The following is a 22,043-nucleotide window of genomic DNA, read 5'->3' as shown; positions in this document are numbered from 1 at the left end:
CTGCCTCGTGTAGCTGATTAAAGTTTGAAAGGCAGCATTAAGACTCAGCAGTTACAGATAATGCCTGGAGAATTTCGGATTAGTTGAAGAGGGACAAATAGGAAAACATTACTTTTCTAGTTCGGGAAGAGGTATTGAGGCTTGAACACCTGGCTGCTGGAATAAATGAACTCCCTCGGGGCTGCACTGTATTTATTGCTTGAAGTGGGTAGTCTGACTTCAGGATGGATGGGCCACAGCACGTCAACAATGCGGCTAAGCCTGGCAACGTCAGTGGTGCCCAGCCATACCGTCAGCGACCAGGCGGGCACCATTGAAAGTGCGGAACAAGGAAGGCCTCCCTGGCCCCGGGAGTGATGATTATTATTTTTTTAGATTTTATTTATTTATTTGACAGAAAGAGAGATCACAAATAGGCAGAGAGGCCGACAGAGAGAGAGGGGGAAGCAGGCTCCCCACTGAGCAGAGAGCCCGATGCGGACCTTGATCCCAGGACCCTGAGATCATGACCTGAGCCGAAGGCAGAGGCTTAACCCACTGAGCCACCCAGGTGCCCCTCCAAGAGTTATTTTTATTAGGAAAACCCAAACTTTCAGAGGAGCGTCAGTACAGAAATGCAGCCAGCAATGTTTTCACCACGGAGTGGAAGTGCAACCCTTCTCCTTGCCAACCGGCGACCTGACTCTGGCCCCTCCAAAATTCCTTGTGTCCTGAACCCTGGTCAAGGGCCAGCACCAGGTAGGACCCCAGAGCTGACTATGGCCTCACCACTACTGGCTCCGCACAGCCCAGCTGAGCAGCCGTGGTGTCTGGACGCCGGCAGGGACTCAGCCCTCTGAGTGCCACCAAGACCACCCCGCCCCCGCCCCAGCTGCATGCAAAGGACAAATGAAGCCTAGCTGCCCAGGCAGGGACAGACACCATGCTGTGAGGGCAACAGAGTTTGAAGGATGTCTCCCCAAACTGCTAAAAAACTTAACTGATAGTCAAGTTCATCTCTGGCCAAAAATCATGTCAGGAAGCCTGGACTCCAACAAAAATGAAAAGCACTCCATGGAAGGAAGCTTGAATTTTAATTGTGACTGTACTAAGCAGTTGAAGAAAATCATAGCAACAAGATTATCTCTGGAAAAAGGGACAGTGTGTTGTAAAAATGAGGCAAACCTGGATCGGAAATCCAACTTCCCTCAAAACTAGCGGTATCGGTCTATCCCGTCCACCCTCTCACACAACACCAGCCTCCATTAAAAGGGCATCACCACAGCTCCCTGGAGAGGCTCGGGGAAGATTAGATGAGACAGCACCTGCAAAGCACTTGGCCCTTTGGTAGTTAGTTGAATTGTGGTATCATTATACGCAATCTCTAAAATGTGACTAATACTTCCTTCATGAGGAGAATAGAGCTTCAAGATTAAATTCTATCCTAATGATAGTCACTAAAAAGGGACTTCTGACCCTACAACTGAAAAGTACAAATCACCTTGACATGGGAAGATCCTGGTTTCTCCAAGCCATTGGCTAATTGGAAAGACAAAGTTCTGCTGGTCCAGAAGGGTGCACTGCCCTTGATCCAGGGGGTGAACCCCCCTCAAAGGAGCACCAAAGAGTATATGTCTCCAGACCAGGAGTCACCTGGGGCAGACGTAACTAAGGAGTGAGCTAGAATGGGACAAACCCACAGCATGATGAAGATCTGGGGTCCAGGAAGAAGAAGGAATGGTTGGTCTGGCACATGTGGGTTCTAAATACCACAGGTCTCAGAACCACAGAGCACAAAGATCTGGGGAGCAAAGAAGCTGATACAAGCTCAGGAAGTCATACTGGTAACAGTTCCATCACTGAGTGCCCACCCTGAGCGTGTCAGGTCGTACTCACTCCTTCACGGAATGCTGACAATCAGACTATGAAATAGACCTTGTTCTCTCCACTCTATGAAGAAACAAGTGTCCCAAAAAGTTCATCAAAAGGCCATGCAAAGTGTCATGAGTTTCCTTACCCCCCTTTCAATTTCACAAGGAATCGGCTGCCTTCAGGCTGGTTCCCAGCTCCTTAGAGTATCTTTACAGTGACAGATAACTTGGGCCCTTCTATCTTGCTATCTTGGGTCCCATTCATTCTCCAAACTTTTCTTATTTCAATTTCCTAACCATAACCTGTCTATGTCTTGCCTGGTTCTCTCATGACAAAGACAATCTGGTAACTAGATAATCGGATAAATGGAGTGGTACGGAGGTAAGCAAAGGTCATACTGTTCATCTCCTTCTATTGATAAAAATAAAAAGGTCCTCCAAGAGTATGTTCAGCAACCCTGGAAGTCCCCAAGAACTTTCAGTGGTCCATATGGCCAAACCGTTTTTTAAATAATGCTGAAATATTATTTGCCTTTCTCACTGTTGATTATCTTCCTTGAAGTGACTGACCTATTGAGCTCATTTTTAAGAAAATACCTGCCAATACCCAAGTCTAAAAAACCATAGTTTGTCCACCATTTTCTCAAGTCCACCAAAAAAATTCTCACAACTCAACAATAGCACAAGGTCTTTTCTTGGAGATGACCATCAAATTTTGGTCTATAGCAGAAGTCAATATACATACTTGTCATTTCATCACTAATGAATAGTTCTAAAAACATGTCCTAAAGGGTGGAGATTTAATAAAATAATAATTTTTGCTATTTCATCATGAACCTATTTAAGGGAAATTGATTTTATTTCTTTACTTCTGCTGCATGGAGTGGGGAAGAAAACCATGACTGTCAGTCCAGTTTGCGATCACGGCCATGACTCACAGGCACGCACCAGCAGTTTTATCCACTTCTGCTTTTGCACTATTAGTGCAAATGCCCACACAGGGGAAAAGGCAGATTTGTTGCCAATAATAAAATTTGAGCTTTCAAGAAAAAAATAAAAACTTAGAAAACTCATATTGTCAATGTGAGTTTTTCAAAATGTACTTGTTTTTTTAGTATTGGACCATTTCTTTTTTTTTTTTTTCTGAGATTTTATTTACTTATTTGTCAGAGAGAGAAACAGCACAAGTAGGGGGAGTGGCAGGCAGTGGGAGAAGCAGGCTCCCTGCTGAGCAAGGATCTGGATTCAGGATCCAGTCCCAGGACCCTGGGATAATGACCCGAGCTGAAGGCAGACATTTAACCAACCGAGTCACTCAGGCATCCCTAAAATTTAGTTTTTTTCTGATAAAATTAGCAGTGATATTAACAAATGTGGGTTTTGGTATACTAAAAATTCATTATTTAGATGATCTTCATAACCCTATAAATCAATATTTTCCAAATTATCATGAATGGGATTATAAAACTATGCATGAGTAAGATCTATTCAAAGTACAAGACCATTGGACAGTAGAGTAATAGATTATAAAAAATTATTTGATGTGTTTTTATATTCCACATTGCAATTAACCTTTTAAAAACCACTACCTGTCTCACTTGCCAAATTTTGATGTAGTATTAAAGACGTATAGCCACAATTATCTATAATCGAAACATCCCTCCCCCCCATTTTCCAACTATATATCTGTGTGAGGCTGGATATTATTCACATACTTCAACCAAAACAGCATCTTGCAAGAAATTGAATGAAGAATCAAATATGAGACTCAACTGTCTTCTGTCAAACCAAAGAGATTTACAAGAATATGAAGCAAGGCCACTTTTCTCACTAAAATTTTGTTTTAGAAAATATGTTTATTTTTTATTAAAATGTTATTCATATTAACATGCAATACATTTGTTATGGACACTTAAAATGAATTAATAAATAAGTGTGATTAAATTTTCTCCATTTTAATACCTAATGCAGTACATATCAATAGATAGAACCCAGCTAAACTAAAGTTCTTTGGGGTCTTTAAGAATTTTAAGAATTAGAAAGGACCCAAGATGAAAAACGTCTGAGAGCTGTTGCCTTTAGTCAAAAAAATTGTTAAGTACTCAAAAAAGTATTTGGGAAAATAGGTCTTTTTGTACCTTCCATGAATTGAGGGCAACAGAGTTTGAAGGATGTCTCCCCAAACTGCTAAAAAACTTAACTGATAGTCAAGTTCATCTCTGGCCAAAAATCAAGTCAGGAAGCCTGGACTCCAACAAAAATTATGGCAGAATTCATACAAATCATACCATTCACCAGGGTGAAAAATGAAAAGAGAATCTTCTCGCAATCATTACGGTGTGGAACCCTTGAGGGGTTCCCCCAAACCTCACGATGTAGAGTATTTACAAGGTTGTCCTTTCAACAAAAAGTACTTTGTTTTCTGTGTGCATTATTTCAAGCATTAAGAGATACAATACGAACAGTGCCCCTCGTTGCTGACATTTTGAAGTCGCAAAATGAAACTGTTTAGTTCTTAAGAAAGCGATCTTTACCTCCTAAAAGTCACCCTGCTGAGCCAGATGTTTGAGTAACACTGGGTACTGTTTTAAGGTTTTAAATTCTCGTTCTTTTCTTGAAGATTTAAATATGATGAACCTTAGCCGCAGAGAGAGCCTGGCTGGGGAACAAGTCACACATGTACGCTTTGCACACATGCGAGCACACTCCTGCCCTGTGTATCCCTCCAACACAGACCTCTGTTCAACTCCCCTCCCTAAATCCAGAGTTTACAAACCTTATCTACCCAGCGCACTCACTACCGTGTGAGGAATCCCCACTGTGCTAGAGCCACCAAGCTCAGTCCCCATCTTTTCTACACAGTAAGTAGAATCTGAGATTTCTGACTTATCATCCTATAAAACTCAGAGCAGGCAATTTAGGATATCTCGTAAAGTAAAAAGGTTTTCAATGGGGGGACCTACCCACAGCTGCACTCCTGGCCCAGTTTTATTACTATTTCAGAACCCAGAAGCCTGGTTTGCATTTCCCCTGCAGCTTGAAATCTGCAAGAGGCCTTTCCCAGCTGAGTGGCCCGCAGCGAGGACTATGGCCCTTCTCCAAGGAGCACACAAGACAACACACGCGCTGCGTCCAACTAGCCACCTGGCAAAACTGTGATGGCCCCCCTGTGAGGGTTGCCTGTTAGGGAGGGGAGTTACAAAAAGCAAAAGAAAGAAAAGAAACAGCGGTTGTGCTTAAAATGAACTCAACATGTGTGTGAACGAACGCCCATCCCTGGTCCACCTTAGATTCCCAGGTATGCAAAGCATTCCCAACCCAAGCTCCCCAAGTGGGTTTTGGGGAGAAAGATGGTTTCCTGTTACTAGATGCAAAATGGGGGTGTGGGGGTCGAGCAGAGGTGGAAACTGTTTTTATCAGATTCTCAATAAAAGGTTAAAACCCACCTCAGTAAGTTTAAAATTCAGTTGAGTCAGAAACATCCTCTTTAAACTCTCCAGCACAGCTCAGACTTATTAAAGGTTATCGTTCTCATATCTGTGTTTTAACTTCAGTTGTCACCAAAGGGAAGTGTCTCTTTATTTTTTTTTTTTTTCTGTCTCAAGAAAAGAAAATTAAGGGGAAAAAAAGGAAAAGCAAAGAAAAAGAAGAGAGGGAAAAAAAACAGTAGAAGACAAATTAACTTCCAGATAAAAAGAAAAGGTAAAGGTTATTCTTTGATGAAAAATAAGGATCAAATAAGAAATCGCCACTGTCTGAGAATCTGAGAACTAAAGGGATCACTTATGGGGTACCTGGCCTGTTCAGTTAGAAGACCATGAAATTCTTAATCTCAGGGTTGTGCATTCGAGCCCCATGCCGGGTGTAATTATTTTTTAAGAAGTTAAAACACAGTTTTCAGATGCCTTTGGGGCACCTGGTGGCTCAGCTGATTAGCCTCTGACTCTTGGTTTTGGCTCAAGTCATGATCTCAAGGTTGTGAGATCGAGCCCTGTGTGGGGTTCCATGCTCAGCAAAGTATGCTTGACCCTCCCTTTGCCCCACGTCCCCACGCCAGCTCTCTCTCTCTCTCCAATGAATACATAAATTCATAATCTTTTAAAAAAATAAAATAAAATGAGATGCCTGGGTGGTTCAATCAGTTAAGCATCTGCCTTCAGCTCAGGTCATGATCCCCAGGGTCCTAGGAGCAAGTCCCACTTTGGGCTCCTTGCTTGGCAGGGAGCCTGCTTCTCCCTCTGCCTGCTTCTCCCCATGCTGGTGCGCCCCTCCCTCTGACAAATGAACAAAATCTTTAAAACATAAATTAACAAAAATAAAAAATAAAACAAAAGGATCACGTATTCCAACACTCTCTCTTAAAAAGTGAAAATAATGGCGGCGCTTGGGTGGCTCAGTGGGTTAAGCTGCTGCCTTCGGCTCAGGTCATGATCTCAGGGTCCTGGGATCAAGCCCCGCATTGGGCTCTCTGTTCAGCAGGGAGCCTGCTTCCTCCTCTCTCTCTCTGCCTGCCTCTCTGCCTACTTGTGATCTCTCTCTGTCAAATAAATAAATAAAATCTTAAAAAAAAAAAAAAGTGAAAATAATGAGTGCTTTATCAAAGACCATAAAGAAGGCTAAACTTTTGCCTGAATCCCCCCCATTACGTCCCTAAACCGGAAGCCAGAAAACTGTTCAGGGTGAGCGGCCAGTGGGGAGTCATGGCAAACTCATCCTCTACTGAGTCACTAATGGGCTCTTTACCCAAGATATGTCCCTCTGGGTTTGTCTGTAAGATCTCATGGAGGCACAAAAGAATGCAATGACAATGGGACCCACACGGAGCAAATTCAAGTGCAGATTTTTAAATTCTACTTGGTGTTCCTTTGGGTATAATACTTTTCTTCCTACTTACCACCATACCCTAGGAATTAAAAGAACTGGATTCAGGAAACATGTTTGCATTAGCTGAATGTCTGATTCCATTGTTTCATGCACTTCTTGGTGTCTGTGTGCATCTTATTGTTTAAGAGGATATGTTTCAAGAGCATAAAAAGGTCTGGTCAGAACCTGCCGGGGCGTCAGGGCGCGATTCACGGATCCTCCAGTCCTCCGCTCTGACCCTCACACACTTGGACTCCAGCATTGGCCTCCGCCAGCTCTCCTGCAGCGGCCGGAGAAATGTAGGCTGGTCAGGTGTCTACACACCACGGACAACAGCCTCACCCCTTCCTGGCTTTGACCCTGTCTGTCACCTTCTCTCCAGAATGCCTTTCCTCTTTGTCCACCTGGCAACCATTCCCTGACCTCACCACTGACCTCACCACTGACCTCACCACTGGCAGAAATACCCCTCTTTCCATGACCCCAGCCGACTCTAAGGTCACTGAAGGTAAGAACCACACCTTACTCATCTCTGAAAACCCAGCTATGCCAGAGAGCCTGGCATCTCGAAGGAAGTCTACTGGCAGGGTTGAGCTGTAGATTTAATGAACTTAGAATTTATTCACCTGACAAGCATTTTCTGATCATCTACTGTGTAACTGGTCTGCGCTATGAGGAAGGGATGTAAAGCTGAATGAGTCACAGTTTCTGTTTACAATGAGCTCTTGGACGAATGAAAGTGAATGCAAATCTGTCACCTCTACGGAAGAAAACATTTCTAAGTTTATTCATTCCCTCTGATAATAGTTCAGAGGTTTTATAGTCATGATGAAAAACCTACCCTTGTATTCTACGGGGGTAAGATTATTCCACCATTCTTAGAGGAACTCGCTTAACTGTATATCACATCTATGCCTAATGAAGGTTTAATAATTTGATGTTTTTAAAGTTAAATTCAAGTTAACAGAGGCCTGAAGATATTAGATTTGGAGAGGGGAAGTACAAGTGAGAAAGGAAGAAAATTAAATATGAGAGCAAGAAAAATAGAAAAGATAATCAAATTTTACAGTAGGAGATTTCATTCTATTTCTTTGTCTCAAAGTGAAGGCTAAGGAGAATTTCCCTTTATTCTTTAGAAAATCCGCAGCCGGCCCAGGAGGCCAGGCACGTATCCAGTTCCCACCTCCAGACTCCATTTAGAGCATTCTCCTATTTTTAAAAATGGATTTCTGTAAAACGTTTCATAATGTGGATTGGTTTCTTCGGGGTCTGCCTCTGCACTATACCCGCATAAAAAAAGACATTAATAACTTCTCCGTTAATGGGTTTTTCAGAGTCTCAAAAGACTCACCTTGTACATTATAACTTCCTCCCACTTAGCCCCCTGGCTAAGTCCTGATTGCCCTTGTAAGGCGTCTTTAGGACATATTGCCGAAGTTAAAGATGGTCCTGAGCAGAAGGAAGTTCCCTGCGATGCGCAACGCGAGCTCACGCACCGGCCGAGCAGAAGCCTCTTCACTTCCTGTGTCGTCCCACGTTCCTCCCACCACTGGCTCTGCTCCAGGAGGGCTGACCCTGCCTGGGAGAGGACGCATTTCAACGACAGAGGCCACGGAGGCTTCCAGACCTGAGGGGGAGCTTTGAGCCAGTCAGTTCACATCCTTGTCCTCTGTCAGGACACCTGACCGTCGTGTCACAAGGTGGGATGTGGTGTGCCGGGGAGGAGTGGAGAGAAGCCTAGATACACAGTGCGTGTCCTGTAGGAGTGCCTCTGCACACATCCACACGCTCAGGAGTATCCGTACACCCCGGAATGTGCGTTTAATGTGTGTGTGTGTCTACGTGTGTCTGTGTGCGTGTGTGAGTATATATGTATGTGTGTATATGTGTGCATGTGTGTACGTGTGTATGCGTGTATGGCCATGCTGTATATACATAAGTTATATCTGTATATACATCCGTATCTGTACATACATATGTTGTATATATATGTGATACCTGTGTAAATATGCATGTATGCGTCTATGTGTGTGTATCTGTACATATGTTTGTGTGTGCGATGTGTGTGTGAACATATGTGTATGCATGTATGTGTGTATATGATGAGTATGAACATATATATGCTATTTATATATCTATAGCGTACAGTTATCTAAAGATAGCAAAGGTAGAATCTCGCAGTGGGTCTCAGATTTTGCCCCATGGGACTGACAGCCCAGGATGTAAATCATGAGAGGCAGGAATTCTGCTGGCTCGTGTTTTCACTTCTTCTAGTATTAAGTTTTAGCCTTTTCTGATTCCAGCAGGAATGGCACCTGCGTGTCTCTAAATGTCTGTCCTTGGGACTAGTAACTGCTTTGGTTCAGCAAGTAAAACCTGAATTCACTTGAGACAAGCAAAGAATGGATGGTCTTCTCACTGAAGCAGGAGTTCCTTACCTTATATAAGTCACAAACAGCTTTAAAAAATAAAACAATGTTGGGTGCCTGGGTGGCTGAGTTGGTTGGGTGACTGCCTTTGGCTCAGGTCATGATCCGATCCGAGAGTCCCGGGATCGGGTCCCGCATCGGGCTCCCAGCTCCACGGGGAGTCTGCTTCTCCCTCTGGCCTTCTCCTCGCTCATGCTCGCTCTCCCTGTCTCTCTCTCAAACAAATAAATAAAATCTTTAAAAAAATAAAAACAAAATAATGTTTAAAACTGTACTCCATATGTACTGACCCACACGCGTTTGCATGTGATTTTTGGAGGACCTCGGATGCCCAGCTCACTTTAAGTCTCTGCTCATGGAAACACTTTCAAAGGCAGCTCACTTCATCTCCTCCCGTTTTTCCCCTTTTGCCTCCATGGGGGTGGCTCACTGCCTCTCTGTGGTCTCTACCGTCGTCGGTGCCACCCAGAGAACACTACCTACCCCCACCACCCCTTGAAGCCACCAGGTAACCGTGTGGAGTGTCTCAGCCCACAGTAAATGACAGTCGGACTAACAAAGCAGCACTGGGTTTAGACAGATGACAAAGCACCGGTGGCACTGCGATCCGATTCAAAGCAAACGGCTGTCTCACGCCGCTCACCACTCCGTCAGGGGACTGGCAGGGGCCGCCGCCGTCCCGCGTGTCTCAGGAGGCCTGGCCCACTGGTGCTAGGAGGAGATGACATGTATCAGTGGCATCCGTCTTCATAGCCCTCCGCGGGCCCCCCCGGACGTTCAGACACAGAGCAGGATGAAGGAGAGTTATGCTGGGCTGGTAGCTGCAGATAAACGGCAAATAATGAAACCATGCTTCCAAAATTCGGATTCATGGCTGGGATGCAGGGTAACGTGCTGGCTCAAAGCAGCGGCCTTGGGCTGCCACACATCTCCTCTGCCACTTACTCGTCCACTAGTTAGGGAGCCACCCTGACCCTCGGTTTCTCCTTATAGAAACTGATTGGTATAATAATATTCACATATTATATAGATACATAGACAGATACAGATATATAACAGATATATAGATTATATATCTATATATATTATTCTAGCTATTAGGCAAGGGAGGATCTCCGTTTCCCAGGGTTACAGAGAGAGAAAGGGAGAGGGTAGAGCTCTCTGGTGTTTCTTCTCATAAGGACAACAAACCCATCAGATCAGAGCCCCATCCTCATGACCTCATTGAGTTTTCATTACATCCTAAAGGCGCCCTCTCCACACAGAGTCACACTGGGGGTTAGGCCTTCAACATATGAGTTTGGGGGACATAAATCTGTCCATAGCAAGAGATAATAGATTTCATGTATTCTGCGCCACTCAGAATAAAGATCTCAAAACTATGATGTTATGTCTGATTTTGAAATTTTATAAATTTTGAGTTGAGGGGAAAAAAAATAGAGAAAAAAATCCCATATAAAAGATATTTCTTCTCCTATGGGTTCAGGGAGAGCCAGACTAAGCATGGAAATTCTTCAATATTTGACCTGCTGTGTGAGAATATTTGTACAAGTTGAGCCAGATGTAGGGCACAAGGAACACTCCAGCAAGTACACGGAGAGCACAGCTAGCAAAGAAGGTGGCTCTGCCCCGCACAAGGCATGCTGGGCTCAGTGAAGGAATTTGGAAGCCAGAGAGCATAGTCAAGGTTCACATCACCAGGGACACCTGAGTGGCTTAGTCCACTGAGCATCTGCCTTGGGCTCAGGTCATGATCTTGGGGTCCTGGGGTCCTGGGGTCCTGGGATCTTGCCTTGAGTTGCATAGGGCTCCCTGATCAGGAGGGAGTCTGCTTCTCCCCACTTCTCACTCACCCCACGATTTTCCCTGCTTGTTCTCTCTCTCTCTCTCTCTCTCAAATAAATAAATAAAATCTTACCAAAAAAAAAGGCTCACATCACAACAGGAGTGAGAAAAAGAAAGGGAGTATTTTCTGAGATGGCTAAAACCTGCCTGGTTCTCTATGAAATCTGCATGGTTTTCTAACTATCTGGGGAAACTAAAATACAAGAAAAAAGGCCTCCGACATTTTCATGCTTCTTCCCATGCCTGAACACCACTCTTTTCTTCCCAGAGGAGCAAGAGAGCTCCCAGACCCGGGCCGGGCAGCACTTACCTCCTCCAAAGGGTCCACATTCCCTCCCTCTTGCCCATCAGCATATTCCCTGAGCCCACACTTGACAGCTGTGTGACCTTTTCCAATGCTCTTCATAGCCTCATGCCTCAGCTTCCTCACCTGCAAAATGGGTACAGTATTGCTGTGTATCTCACTGATTTGTGATAATTCCTGAAATCATCACCTTCCGTGCTTCATGTGGATAGTTTATATGGCTGTTTTCAAGGTCTCTGACCTTTATTTCTGCAGTGTCCAACTAGCTAGCAAGCCCATCTAGTTGATTTTGTATTTTGGATATTGTATATTTCAGCTTTCTAATTACACTCGGTTCCTCTTCAATCTTTAATTTCTGTTCTTGTTGTGTTCATGTTTTCTTTTAAGTCCCAGAGCGTATTTCTGATACCGGCTTTAAAGCTCACATCTGTTACTTCCATCATCTCTGTCATTTCTAGAACTATTTCTATTGACTTCTCCACCTAATTATGGGTCACATTTTTTTTCCCTCTCTTCATACCTAATAATTTTTCACTGGCTGGTGGATTTCGTGAACCTTATGTTAGAATATTTTGTGGTCTTCCTTAAGCAGTACCATGTTTGTTTGGGCAGGCACTTAAATAGCAGCTTAATCCTCTAGATACTTGTTTTGGGGTTCCAATACTGTAGATTCAGAATAATCCTAATTCTGGGGCTATTTTATCTCTAAGGGCTGAGGCACGAACTCTTAGAGTCTCTGCTAAGTCATGCATGACCTTCTGAAATCTTGACTGAATGCCTTAGGTATTCCTTCTGGCTTGTCAGAAAATCAGTGTCTTTTAGTGCTGTGTCAGCTCTGGGAATTATTCATTCACAGTCTCATCCTGGTTATCCTTGGCCCAGCCTTGTGGAGTTTCATCCTTTGCCTATACAGCTTAGTGGTCAGCCAAAGATCAAGGGCAGACCTATGTACAGACTTCTAGAGCTCTTCCTCCCAGAAGTTTCCTTCTACAGCACTCTGCTTTTCCAATTCTAGATATCTCCTCCTCTGTCTTAGGTCAGCGCATCGGGCATGTTCTGATTGTGTTCTCTCTCTGCACTGAGGTCCAGAAAGTACTCTCCGGCAGGAATCTGGGACAACTATAAGATTCACATGGTTAGCCTTCCTTCTTCAGACTGTGCTGCCTATTGTCAAATATCTGAAAACAGTTATTTCCCACATATTGACCAGTGTCATAGCTGATTACAGAGGAAGGGGAGTCCTATGTCACTTTATGCACACTTGTATACACAATTATTATAAACCTTGTCATTGAAATAGAACCATTTTTAAAATTAATCTTCAACATCCCACCAGACCACAGTAGGGTGGAGAATTTCTGTCTTTCCTATTTGTAGAAATTGATTCCAGCAAAATGCCTGGTGTGGAATGAGCATTAGCATGAAATACTTATTGAATGGATATATAAGGTTTCTTCTTCACTCTTGACCCTGGGCTGCCAGCTTTCCAGGTGTGACTGGAGGACTGACTCCAGTTTCTTTTTTTACTGACTGTGTTCCCTCATCATTGCCTTTGCTTCCTTCCGATGTAGACCTATGTGGATTAAGGCTGATCTGGGAACCCTACCCTGATTCCAATTTATTTCTTTACTTGATTTTTGATTTGGGGATTTTTAACTAGACCATATTCCAAGTCCAACTAGATTAGTAATAGAGCATAGAAGATGTGGACTTTCCCCCTTGACCAGCCTATACACATCAGCATGTGAAAGAACTTTCACAATTCCTGGCACATAGGTAATAGCTAACAAATGTGTTACATTTTTATACTCTCAACCAATCAGTCATGACAGAATCAGGAAGAGCCATAGGAATCCACCACATTTTCATTCCCAAATACAAATTAAGAGAAGCATGCAGTGGTTAATTTGCCATTCTAATTACATACATGCTTTTTACATGCAAAAGTCTTAATTTGGCTTTGATCTCTAGTCACTGTAAGGGTTTTTGTCCCCTCACTTCCTAGTTTCATGTTTTCTGCTGTTGTCTGTCTGTTCTTCAGATGCGTAAGCTCCTGGTGAGGCAGTGATATCAGGAAAAGCCAATGCTTATCTAGCACCTATTCTATGTCAGACACAATTGCAAATACTATGTCTATTAACGCATCTAAACTTCCTGAGGTGGTGAGGATTATTATTATCTCTATTTTAAAGATGAGAAAACTGAGGGTCATAAAGGTTATCCAGTATATGCAAGGTCACCTAACTAGGAAGCATAAGAGGAGCGATTCAAACCCTAGAACCTACACCCCTACCTGCTGCAAGTTACTGCTTCTGCAAGAATAATCTTATGTCCTCTGACAATGCTCTAGTCTTCATACATGAATATGGTGTGTCTTTAATTGGATATGAGGTCAGTTTACACACCTCCCACATCCATTCAGCTCCATCCGCTCCTGGGTCTCTGCTCCTTGCTCCATCTCCAGCCAAAATGGTTCCAGCAGAGACTTGCATTTCTATAGTCATTTCTTCCTGTCTCTAAACTCCAACAACATTCTCAGTCTCTTCAGATCACCAGAGTCAGGCTTTGTCATGGCTTCTGTGCATTCACCATTGCCAGAACTACATAGTCCCAGTACCCACAGCAAACATGACAAGACCCTTGGAGAGTCTAGCTTTCCCAGCAGTGGTCAAGAGGGACAAAATTATATTACTGAGGAGTGTAAAGGGTTAATGTCCCATAGGAGTACTTTGACCTAAGGCAGACAGGAGGAAGCTAGCAGATAAATTCCTCTCCTTTCCTCCCCACTTGATTGCTCTAAGGCACAGTGGTGTCATATCACCTCCCCACCCTTCTGAAGACACCTCCTAGGACTCAGCAATCAACTACATCATCCTGAGAAACTGGGGCCAACTTTGCTAAGCACCACTTTGAATTTTGTCCTATCTTCCTCACCTCACTTTTCTTTTTCCTTCACTCTGGCTTCCTTTAAGATTGTGTCTCCAATATAATAAAAGCATGCAATCTTGACTTTAGGCTCTGTTTTCTTAGGCTAAAACAACTTGTTTTCTTTCAATAATACAGATTAATTGGTGCTGACACATATATCTTCTTTCTTGGTATATTAATTAGTTTTTGTTGTATAACAAATTATCCTACACGTGGCTTAGAACAATAAACATTTATTATCTCATTGTTTCTGTAGGTAAAGAATTCAGAAGTGACTTAGCTGGGTGGCTCTGGCTCAAGAGGTTGCAGTCCAGATACTATCCATGGCTGCAACTATCCATGGCTTGACGGGGGCTGGAGAATCTTCTTTCAGGATGGCACCCTCACATGGCTGTTGGCAAGAGGCCTCCTTTCTCACTGACTCTTGGCCTTAGAAGGCTTTATTTCCTTAGGCCACATGGATCTTTCCATAGGACTGCTTAAGTTCTCAAAATGTGGTCACCAGCTTTCTCTAGTGTAAGTAATCCAAGAGAGAGCAACGAGAAAGTTATAATTCCTTTCATCACATAATCTTTGAAGTCACACACCACTATTTTCACCACACTCACTAAGTCTGGCCCACACCCAAGAGAAGCAAAATTCTTTTACTTTTTGAAGAAAAAAGTGTGAAAGAATTTGTGGGAAGGTTTTAAAACCACACCTGCTTTCCTTAGTTTCCTAGAATAAATATTTACAGGTGAGATTGCTAGGGATAGAGTCTGTAGGTGAAACAGAGTGATGCTAATAATCCTATAGAACCAGTAAACTAATGATCATCACCAACTAGCTGTCTTATTGTATTGTACTATCAAAAATGGTTCACACATGGTTTTAGATTTAAGTTTAATGTCAAGGAAAGCACTCTGAAGTCTTCTTACCACCAGCTAGACCCCAAGACCTGACTTTACTACGCACCTGCTTGTACTCCCCAACCTTGGTCCCACATTTTTCCTTAGGCTCTTCTTGCCAGTTTCCCTCTTAACTTGGGCAAATGGAAAGTGAAACCACTTCAGAGCTATAGTGACTGCTCTGAAGAGACCTCCCAGCCCTGACCACATTGACCAGTTTGAGCTTAACTCCGACTCCTGTCAGTATAAATGGAGTGACCTCTAGAATGATTAGCAACTACCTTGACCTCATTATAATACTAAAATCTCTACCCAAGGAAGAACACAAGCCTCATTTACATAACATACAATGTGTGGATAGGCATGTTTCCATAAGGTACATGCATGACCTTCTGCCCACCAACAATGACAGGTCTTCCCTATCTAAATATTCATTCTAACACTAAATAAAAAGAACCTGTCCTCCCTTGTTTGGGGAGTCATGACTTTGGAAGCTATTCCCTATGATCTCCTTATTTTTTACAAATAAAGTTCACTTTGTGTGACACCTCCACATGGTGCAGCTTCTGACTCATCAAGAAGCAAACTAACATTGGTTCAGTTACAATCTGAGTATAGTGTTTGTTTCCTCAGATCTGTATCTCCATGTTATAATCAATATCCCAACATTTGGCCAATCTGACTACATCTACCAAGAACATTGACTGCATCTATTAGAGACTGTTAACAAAAATAAATGTTCTCATTTGTAAGTAATTGCAAGGTTATTAAAAGAATCAAATAATTCAGCAGATGAAAAATCACTTTGGTGTACTACTTGGCACAGTAGATGCTCAATAAATGTTCCCTTCTAAATCAAAACAAAACCAAAAAATCTATACCAACCACCAATCAGCCAATAGTTTTTGACATTGGCCATTGGAGTCACTGCAGCTATGATCACGTAGGCCTTAGATCATATAACCTGATTTTCTTGCTCCACTCTGGCCCTATATGGTAGAAAATAACTTGTCTCTTTGATCTGATATTTTATTGGTACAAAATATATAAAAATAATAACATGTCAAAAAAATGTCAGTTTGAGCATTTTTCCACTTAACTGTCTTCTTTTCGTACTTAGACTATCCTTTTGCCTTTAACCTTGGTGAAACATGAATCTCTTTTCACACTGTAGTTTTAGTGACGTTATTACCATGTATATCCAAAGAGATAGTGGCTTATGTCATAAGTTTCATACTGCAAGCTATATGCCTTCAGCTGTTGGATTAACCTTTTAACTGAAAATAAATTTTAATTGCTGATTATGACTAGAACTTTAGATGGACTATTAATATTATTATTATTATTTAAAATGCATATCTCACATACAAGAATGGTAAGCCTTGTGAGTAGACATTCACTAAAAATGTTTCTGTCGTATTAAGTTCCTATGTACAGTTGACTTAATTATTTGTGAAGACAGGTAATAACATAACTGAAATTAACAATCTAATAACTCCAACCTATTTTCCAAAACCCTTTCTCTTTGCTACAACATCTAACCCAAATAACTAAAACTTGATCCTTTTCTATTTCTACTACCATGTTTATAGATGAAATGCTAATAAATAATCATCAAAATAGGTCAGCTAGAAGAAGAAAAGAGATTAGTGTACCCAAAAATGAATATTCATTCCCTAAATAAATAAGAACAAACTGCACTTCCTATTTTAATGAAGAAAACAGGAAGACTTGCCACAGTGATAATGATAAGTGATGTGCCATCAGGTCAAGAAACAATGTTGTTCACTACGCCAATCATTTTCAGCTCATGTCCCATCTGTAACCTAAGGTACATGACGCTAAAGCATTGCACTGGAAAGGTTTCCAGAACCAAGGATATGGATGGAGGGAGGGTACTGGCACATCTTTCTCTTTCTGGGCTTTTGAGAACAGCCTTATTCATAATAAATTGCTTAAACCATTTCATATTCATCATGCTCACTTAATTTACATAAGTTTCACCTTTGGGCCAACCATACCTTCCATTTCTGGGATGTAGGTTACTGTTTACCCTTCACTTCCTGCACCCCACCTCCCCTAATCCAACGGCCTCTGTGGATTCCTCATAAATGTCATTCACTCTCGAAGGAGGACAGCAGCAAAGAGATAAGTTATATGGAAAGTTCAAGTGGGAAAAGGAAGTAGAGAAAAAAGAAAAGACAGCCATGCTCCATGAGAAGAATAAGAAATTACCACAGCTTTGGAAGGGACTTGTAGTTCTTAAGGGGAAAGAAATAATACAAATCTGATGTCCCTGGAAATTTGCCTGGTAATTCACCGTCTTGAGGATAGACCCAGCTTACCTTAAGGTTCTCTACTCACAGGTTAGAGAAGAGGGCAAATGGGCTTCCACAGCTGGCTTGGAGTTAGACTCCACCTGTCAGTTCTGGAAGACACTTCTTTGTTCAAAGCAGTAGCTTTTCTGTAAAAGGTCAATGTTAAATGAAAACGCATTGAAAAAGCATGTTTACCCAGTGCCTAGTTTATGAAGGAACACTGTAGATATACTGTTATCATGTGCAGTTATCTCTACCAGATGACACTCTGGAGGAGAACTTGACACCCATGTCCCCTTTGGAGGTTAGCGCAAAGTACCAGTCTGGCTTATCAGGGAGAGAGTCCAACTCTTTCTCTACAAGAACAAGGAAACTACTCCACAGTTACTTCTCTCAGACACCGGGGATCCCTTTATAGTCACAGAGGAGCAGTTTCCCTCCCCCGGCTCCGTGCAGCTTCCAAAGCACAGTTATGCCCCAGCTGTCTTCGGCACCCGTTTCTTTAATGAGTACTTCGCCCTTACGGAGCTGACTCAGACGGATGTGCAAGGGCCCCACACTTGATGAGTCTGACATCCCGAACGTCCTGCCAAACAAATGCCCAGTAACTGAGCCCATTTTTTGAAGAGAGGATTGCATTTGTTCCTGTTACAGAGCTGCAGGCAAAGTCAAGCAGTCCGGAAACCAAAAGAGGGAAAAAATATCTTTGTATTATTATGGCCTCAGCATGACTTCAATCAAAGTAGCAAGCCCAACAAAGTCACAGGGTCAAACACATTTACACAAAAGACCCCCTACACCAATTTTAACATGCTCGTGCATCTAGTTTGATTAAAAGAAAATCTGTTTCCAAGACTGAATCTTAATCTTTGCAAATTCCTAATCGAATTCATTTATGTTAATAAAATGGGTCCTTGATGAGATCCATGTGCAATTTTTACCTGAATTTCTATGACTTTAATATTGAAACGTTGGCTTTATTATTTTTTAAACCTCCTAGACTACTTACGTACACAATTGCCTTTTTTCCTGTAAAGTTCTTTGTAAGCTGAATTCCAGACTGACCACTTCCAGACTCTGAACTTGAGCAAGTCACTTCACCTCCTTCTGCCGCCATCCCCTCACCTATGGAGTGAGCTGAAGGAATTTAAGTGTCAGTACATTGAAAAGCACACTGAACTGAGGCAAGCATAGACCCATGACATTTTGGGGTTGAAGACAGCCTCCGAGAGAGAGAAAAATAATCAGGTTACAATATCTGAGACTTCTATATTCTATAGTGAACATTAAATAAGTCTTAGCCAAAGGTCAGCAATAGGCCCTATTATCCAATAGGGCCATGTGCCAGGGGTCCCGATTCAGGACACTCTTATCTCATTACATCGTCTCTCATTGATAATACCCCCACCATTAGCTCACCCTTGACTTTTTAGACTTTCCATTCCCTCCAGCACCCTGGCATGATGACAAGCTTAACTTCTGTGGTCCCACTTCTCAAACTCTCCATAGACACGGTTTTATACTTATCCTCTGGCTCAGATCTCTTCTATCTTGAGTAACTTCATGCGATACCCATCCTCCAATGCCTCCTTCATAACACCTTTCCCGAAGTTGACGAAACAAAGATGCGCAGGTGCCTGTGCACGAGAAGTACCAGCTCCAGTGCATCCTGGGAGGACCTCCTGGACAGGCGCGAAGCAAATCAGCACCGACGCGTCCTGGGAGCTTGTTTGAACTCAGTCTTTCTTCCATTACTTCGCAGTTTAAAGAATGAGAAATAATATTTTTGAATGTTACAGTCACGACATTCAAGTAGAAAGAAAATTTGCCACCAACTGGATTCCACCCACTAGATCCGCCACCAACTGGAGCAGCCTTGGCATGTGCTCATGGAACTCCTGTTCCACTTTCTTGCTTTTCAGAAAGCCCTGAATGGAGGAAACATTTGGAAAAGAAATGAGATACTCCTAGAAGCAGCAAGGAGTTGACTGCCTAAGTCCAGCCAAGCTTCCTTGAAAGCCAGCAGCAGGAACCCGCACACCATACATTCTCGGCTCTCCATGACTACTACCACCCGCCTCCTTCCTTTGAAGGCCTTCACAGATTAGCCTCGACCTACCTTTCTGGCCTGATCTCCTCTGATGATCCACACACATGACGCACTCCAGCCAGGTTGGGTTATTTGATGTTCCCCAGTGATCTTTCTCAATGACTTGTGATCTTATTTCCACAAGAAAGTTCTTGCCCCATCTCTCCCCCAGCCTTGTTCCTTTTCCGTATCAGATTTTACTTCCTCCCTGAGCACAATCACCGTGTCCTCCCACTCTTGCAACAAGATGTAATCTCTCTCCACCTAACCTCTCCTAGCACCATGGGTGTACCTGTCCCTGGGCCCTTATTCCATTCTACTCTCTGTTATAATCATTCACATATTGAATTGTTTCCTTTGCCACCATCAAGGCGTATTCACCTTGAGGGTAGAGACTATATCGTTGTATCCCCTGCCAGGCCTAAAACACAGCTTGGCATGCTGAAAGCACTGAGTAAATATTTTTCATGTTGAATTAAAGATTGCATTGTGGATAAATATCCTTTGATTTACTTTATACTTATTTAAATTTATTTTGTTTTATTTTGCAAATATTACTGACTGTATCAACTTAATATTGCTTTTCCCCTGTTTTGTTCCTGTTACTGGCAATGAACAGTATTCTCAATATGCTGTGTAGATGCCGAAAGCCAAAAAAGCAGAAAGAGCAACAAAAAATGGAGAATCAGGCCTTGTATTTAATCTCCATGTTTTTTAAATTTTCAGGGGTAAGTTCAAAAGCATCTCATGTACTCATATAACCTGCATACTGCATGAGGCTATGGCTCTGCCGGAATAAAATGAAATTTTAAAAGCTAGTTTATATTATTATCCTTTGAGACTGTACTTCTCAATTATCCTTTGGTTTATCTCTAGTTTCCATCCCCCTGAAAGTCAGCTTTCTCTCACTTTTTTCATTGTAAACAATTCACTTCACGAATGTAGAATAATAAAATTAGGCTTCACAGGAAGAAGTTCTGGAAGCTGATAGAAAATAAATCTTATCTCTTTGTCTTCCCTGAGCCTGGCTTCTCGGTCTCTGTGGTTTCTTGTCTCTGGATCTGTGCCTCTTAAATGCCTTAAGATCAAAAAGCAGGAAGGTGGATGGACACCTAGCTCAGTGTTTTAATATCTGGTTCTTGATTTTGGCTCAGGTCATGATTTCAGGGCTCTGTATGGAGCTCGGCATTCAGCTCAGTGAGGAGTCTGCTGGAGATCTCCTCTCCCTCTCCCCTCCCCCTGCTCGTGCATGTGTGCACTCTCTCTCCTTCTCTCTATCAAATAAATAAATCTTTAAAAAAATAAAACAGGGGCGCCTGGGTGGATCAGTGGGTTGCGCCTCTGCCTTCAGCTCAGGTCATGATCTCAGGGTCCTGGGATCGATCAAGCCCCACATCAGGCTCTCTGCTCAGTAGGGAACCTGCTTCTGCTTGCCTCTCTGCCTGCTTGTGATCTCTGTCCGTCAAATAAATAAATAAAATCTTAAAAATAAAAGAATGTAGGAAGGTGGGAAAGATGAGAAGAATGACCTTTACAAGGCTGGCTGGGTACAGTGACTTTGTAATCGACACATTAATTACAAAGTAAAGGAATCTTCATTTGAGCCATCTCAAAGGTGCCATCTTGTTTCTCAACAGGAGCACCTAGAAGGTTGTACTATTTTTGCTTAAATGAACTTTCATAAGGTTCATCAGAGCCCAGCATATTATAATAAACAGATGATACTTAATACAGACAGTGTCATAAAGGTAAAAACTATCAATATTTTTTATTTCCTGATTCTTCAAAAGACATTGAATCACTGAACTAGTTGAAAAGAAAGAAAGAAAGAAAGAAAGAAAGAAAGGAAAGGTAGGAGGGAAGAAGGGAGAAACGCTGACCTTGGGAGAGTGAGCTCAAGCTGTCCCTATAATAAGCAAATTGAAAAAGCAAAGGGAAGACTTTCATCTAACTTACATAGCGCTTGTCAAAGTCCAGGGTTGAGTCTATCTAAAGAAAGCAGTACGGTCGGTTTCTACGTTAAAGAGCTCCAATAAAACCACTTGAAATGTCTAAATGGATGTTGATTGTAACTCGCTTATTTCCTGAACACATAGCCATGTACCTCTGTGTGCTACAGTCAGTGACATGTGAGGTATCCTTCCAGGTTCAGCGACCAAAGAGCTAAGTGACATAGAAACCCTTTGTCCTCCCCCTTATAGAGCATTTGCAAGCTGGTGGGGGTGGGGGTGGGGGGTGGAGGAGGGGGCCAGGGAAGAACAAGGTTAGGTGAAGGGTGTTCAGAAAACAAAATGCACATTTTTAAAGAAAATCAGCAAGGAAAAGGAACGATTTTAGGCACCATCCTCTATCACAATTCTCCATTCAGATATTCTTACTCAAAGACTCAAATTTTCTTAAAAGCAAAATGCCTCCCTCTTTTTATCTTGCCATTCCTTTAACTTAAAATCCTTCTATTTTCTATTCCTCATATTAGGATTGCCAGATTTTGCAAATAAAAATACAAGGTATCCAGCTCAGTTTGAATTTC

The 22,043-nt window shown here is 42.4% G+C and overlaps 1 long non-coding RNA gene across 1 annotated transcript in view; it reads right to left on the bottom strand.

The window, feature by feature from the left end:
• LOC309848870 overlaps positions 1-7,100 on the bottom strand; it is a 79,568-nt gene extending 72,468 nt beyond the window's left edge. The window contains exon 1 of the long non-coding RNA XR_014303349.1: positions 6,745-7,100. This is a non-coding gene — a long non-coding RNA (uncharacterized lncRNA). The remainder of the gene's footprint in view (positions 1-6,744) is intronic.
• Positions 7,101-22,043: the final 14,943 nt, after the last annotated feature.

This window comes from Mustela nivalis (assembly GCF_964662115.1).
Source record: "Mustela nivalis genome assembly, chromosome: 15".
Classification (NCBI taxonomy): Eukaryota; Metazoa; Chordata; class Mammalia; order Carnivora; family Mustelidae; genus Mustela; species Mustela nivalis.
The sequence above is the reverse complement of the archived record's forward strand: the minus strand, read 5'-3'. Positions and strand labels throughout refer to the sequence as shown.